Source organism: Mytilus galloprovincialis, unplaced genomic scaffold (assembly GCF_965363235.1).
Source record: "Mytilus galloprovincialis unplaced genomic scaffold, xbMytGall1.hap1.1 HAP1_SCAFFOLD_53, whole genome shotgun sequence".
NCBI classification, from domain to species: Eukaryota; Metazoa; Mollusca; class Bivalvia; order Mytilida; family Mytilidae; genus Mytilus; species Mytilus galloprovincialis.
In genome coordinates this window covers 82,501-87,500 of record NW_027467997.1, presented here as the reverse complement: position 1 = coordinate 87,500, position 5,000 = coordinate 82,501, and positions in this window count along the sequence as shown.

Sequence of the window (5,000 nt, the reverse complement as noted above, 5' to 3'; positions counted from 1 at the left end):
TTTCCCGGTTGAGACCGGGGCGACCTTTGCGAGACGTGTCAGATGCGATGATACCAACGCTAGTACCGTGCGACTGATTTTTGCCTGCGTCTCTGGACCCATCGTGTTCGTACCCGGACTGCTTACAACGGTGACCGTAGCCGGAGGCGTAGGGTCGTGCAGCCACTATGTCGCCTTTACCAACTGTCTGGGAACCGTGGAATGGACGAGAGATCGGACCGGCAAGTGCATGCCTCTTACCTTCCTTTACTACCGCGTCTATCCCGACAGCGAAGATCGGGTCTTCACTGCTCCCATGATATGAAGTTGCACACGACCACTGGGGATTCCAAGATTTCAAAATTTTTCAAAATTTTAAAAGACGGCACAGCCGGGGCAGGGACGGTCGCCCGTCGATCCGACGATCCCCACTACCCATCCGACCCCTTACTTGTGGGCCGTTCTCACCCAGAAAGGAATTTTCGACATTTGGAAAAAAAAAAAAAAAAAAAAAAAAAAAAAAAAAAAAAAATCATCGGGCCTGCCAGCGGGTGAAGGTACGCGGTCGGCCTGCTAGCCGTCTACCACGGGTAAAGGTACGTGGACGGCCTGCTAGCGGGCTACCACGGGTAAAAGTACGCGGACGGCCTGCTAGCGGGCTACCGCGGGTCTCGACGGCGGGGAAGGTACGCGGTCGGCCTGCTAGCGGGCTACCACGGGTAAAGGTACGCGGACGGCCTGCTAGCGGGCTACCACGGGTAAAGGTACGCGGACGGCCTGCTAGCGGGCTACCACGGGTAAAGGTACGCGGTCGGCCTGCTAGCGGGCTACCGCGGGTCTCGACGGCGGGGAAGGTACGCGGTCGGCCTGCTAGCGGGCTACCACGGGTAAAGGTACGCGGTCGGCCTGCTAGCGGGCTACCGCGGGTCTCGACGGCGGGGAAGGTACGCGGTCGGCCTGCTAGCGGGCTACCACGGGTAAAGGTACGCGGTCGGCCTGCTAGCGGGCTACCACGGGTAAAGGTACGCGGTCGGCCTGCTAGCGGGCTACCACGGGTAAAGGGACGTGGACGGCCTGCTAGCGGGCTACCGCGGGTCTCGACGGCCGGGAAGGTACGTGGTCGGCCTGCTAGCGGGCTACCACGGGTAAAGGGACGCGGTCGGCCTGCTAGCGGGCTACCACGGGTAAAGGGACGTGGTCGGCCTGCTAGCGGGCTACCGCGGCGCTCGACGGCGGGGAAGGTACACGGTCGGCCTGCTAGCGGGCTACCGCGGATAAAAGGTACGTGGACGGCCTGCTAGCGGGCTACCGCGGATAAAAGGTACGTGGACGGCCTGCTAGCGGGCTACCACGGGTAAAAGTAAGCGGACGGCCTGCTAGCGGGCTGCCGCGGGTCTCGACGGCGGGGAAGGTACGCGGTCGGCCTGCTAGCGGGCTACCACGGGTAAAGGGACGCGGTCGGCCCGCTAGCGGGCTACCGCGGGTAAAGGTACTCGGACGGCCTGCTAGCGGGCTACCACGGGTAAAGGTACGCGGTCGACCCGCTAGCGGGCTACCGCGGGTAAAGGTACTCGGACGGCCTGCTAGCGGGCTACCACGGGTCTCGACGGCTGGGAAGGTACGCGGTCGACCCGCTAGCGGGCTACCGCGGGTAAAGGTACTCGGACGGCCTGCTAGCGGGCTACCACGGGTCTCGACGGCTGGGAAGGTACGCGGTCGACCCGCTAGCGGGCTACCGCGGGTAAAGGTACTCGGACGGCCTGCTAGCGGGCTACCACGGGTCTCGACGGCTGGGAAGGTACGCGGTCGACCCGCTAGCGGGCTACCGCGGGTAAAGGTACTCGGACGGCCTGCTAGCGGGCTACCACGGGTCTCGACGGCTGGGAAGGTACGCGGTCGACCCGCTAGCGGGCTACCGCGGGTAAAGGTACTCGGACGGCCTGCTAGCGGGCTACCACGGGTCTCGACGGCTGGGAAGGTACGCGGTCGACCCGCTAGCGGGCTACCGCGGGTAAAGGTACTCGGACGGCCTGCTAGCGGGCTACCACGGGTCTCGACGGCTGGGAAGGTACGCGGTCGACCCGCTAGCGGGCTACCGCGGGTAAAGGTACTCGGACGGCCTGCTAGCGGGCTACCACGGCACTCGACGACAGGGAAGGTACGTGGTCGACCTGCTAGCGGGCTACCGCGGGTAAAAGGTACGTGGTCGGCCTGCTAGCGGGCTACCACGGGGAAAGGTACGTGGCTGGCTGGCTGGCCGGCCGGCCGGCCGGCCTGCTAGCGGGCTACCACGGGGAAAGGTACGTGGCAGGCCGACCACGTACCTTTACCCGCGGTCGAGACCCGCGGTAGCCCGCTAGCAGGCTTACCAAGTGGCCACAGAGAGGTATTGTGCCCATTATAAGGGCCACCGTGCCGTTTTCAGCTCCAGAGACAAGCCCTACAGCTTGTCTCTGGGACCTTATATGGTCCGCGTTGGAGCATATATGGTCCGGGCTGGACCATATATGAACCAAACCTCTCTCTGACGCGACTTGTTGGACCATCGAAGGTCCAACGGATCTCTCTCTGTGGACCATATAAGGTGCACGGTGGGCCTTAAATGGTCCGCGGTGTACCTTCCAATACAATACATGTCTTTTTTTCTTTTTCCTCAAAGCATAAACCAGCCGTAGACCGTCCCCAGCCGGTTTGAGAAATGGTGAGGGTGCAAGTAGAGTACAGCGGGACTCTAGCGGGTCTCGATAATTACCGGGTTAGGGTTAGGGTTAGGGTTAGGGTTAGGGTTAGGGTTAGGGTTAGGGTTAGGGTTAGGGTTAGGGTTAGGGTTAGGGTTAGGGTTAGGGTTAGGGTTAGGGTTAGGGTTAGGGTTAGGGTTAGGGTTAGGGCTAGGGCTAGGGCTAAGGTTAGGGTTAGGGTTAGGGTTAGGGTTAGGGTTAGGGTTAGGGTTAGGGTTAGGGTTAGGGTTAGGGTTAGGGTTAGGGTTAGGGTTAGGGTTAGGGTTAGGGTTAGGGTTAGGGCTAGGGCTAGGGCTAGGGCTAGGGCTAGGGCTAGGGCTAGGGCTAGGGTTAGGGTTAGGGTTAGGGTTAAGGGTTAGGGTTAGGGTTAGGGTTAGGGTTAGGGTTAGGGTTAGGGTTAGGGTTAGGGTTAGGGTTAGGGCTAGGCTTAGCACCCACTGTAACCCTAGCTTATGTCCTGACAACCCTAGTTCAAACCTTCGCGAAGGTGTCGAACGCAAGCACACGGCCGATCAAGAGGGTGTACGATGCCTGCCTTCGTTACCTGAAATTTTATCGTATCATGGAGAGACCTGCTGTAATATTCTTACGTGCGGCTTCCCGATGACAAAAAAATTGTTGAGACATACTTTTTGACTGGGGTATAGTTGGCCGAGACACTTACGTTCGGCTTCCCGATGAAAAAATTCCCCAGGGTCAACATTTTTTACCGACGATAAAGTGGGCCGAGAGACCCGCGGTAGTCCGCCCGCGTCTAACGTGCGACACCTCGATGAAAATTTCACCCTCGTAAAATTTTTTTACCGAGGGTATAGTTTGCCGGCCTCGATGGTCGAGAGACCCGCGGTAGTCCGCCCGCGTCTAACGTGCGACACCTCGATGAAAATTTCACCCTCGTAAAAATTTTTTACCGAGGGTATAGTTTGCCGGCCTCGATGGTCGAGAGACCCGCGGTAGTCCGCCCGCGTCTAACGTGCGACACCTCGATGAAAATTTCACCCTCGTAAAAATTTTTTACCGAGGGTATAGTTTGCCGGCCTCGATGGTCGAGAGACCCGCGGTAGCCCGTCCGCGTCTAACGTGCGACACCTCGATGAAAATTTCACCCTCGTAAAATTTTTTTACCGAGGGTATAGTTTGCCGGCCTCGATGGTCGAGAGACCCGCGGTAGCCCGTCCGCGTCTAACGTGCGACACCTCGATGAAAATTTCACCCTCGTAAAATTTTTTTACCGAGGGTATAGTTTGCCGGCCTCGATGGTCGAGAGACCCGCGGTAGCCCGTCCGCGTCTAACGTGCGACACCTCGATGAAAATTTCACCCTCGTAAAATTTTTTTACCGAGGGTATAGTTTGCCGGCCTCGATGGTCGAGAGACCCGCGGTAGCCCGTCCGCGTCTAACGTGCGACACCTCGATGAAAATTTCACCCTCGTAAAATTTTTTTACCGAGGGTATAGTTTGCCGGCCTCGATGGTCGAGAGACCCGCGGTAGCCCGTCCGCGTCTAACGTGCGACACCTCGATGAAAATTTCACCCTCGTAAAATTTTTTTACCGAGGGTATAGTTTGCCGGCCTCGATGGTCGAGAGACCCGCGGTAGCCCGTCCGCGTCTAACGTGCGACACCTCGATGAAAATTTCACCCTCGTAAAATTTTTTTACCGAGGGTATAGTTTGCCGGCCTCGATGGTCGAGAGACCCGCGGTAGCCCGTCCGCGTCTAACGTGCGACACCTCGATGAAAATTTCACCCTCGTAAAATTTTTTTACCGAGGGTATAGTTTGCCGGCCTCGATGGTCGAGAGACCCGCGGTAGCCCGTCCGCGTCTAACGTGCGACACCTCGATGAAAATTTCACCCTCGTAAAATTTTTTTACCGAGGGTATAGTTTGCCGGCCTCGATGGTCGAGAGACCCGCGGTAGCCCGTCCGCGTCTAACGTGCGACACCTCGATGAAAATTTCACCCTCGTAAAATTTTTTTACCGAGGGTATAGTTTGCCGGCCTCGATGGTCGAGAGACCCGCGGTAGCCCGTCCGCGTCTAACGTGCGACACCTCGATGAAAATTTCACCCTCGTAAAATTTTTTTACCGAGGGTATAGTTTGCCGGCCTCGATGGTCGAGAGACCCGCGGTAGCCCGTCCGCGTCTAACGTGCGACACCTCGATGAAAATTTCACCCTCGTAAAATTTTTTTACCGAGGGTATAGTTTGCCGGCCTCGATGGTCGAGAGACCCGCGGTAGCCCGTCCGCGTCTAACGTGCGACACCTCGATGAAAATTTCAC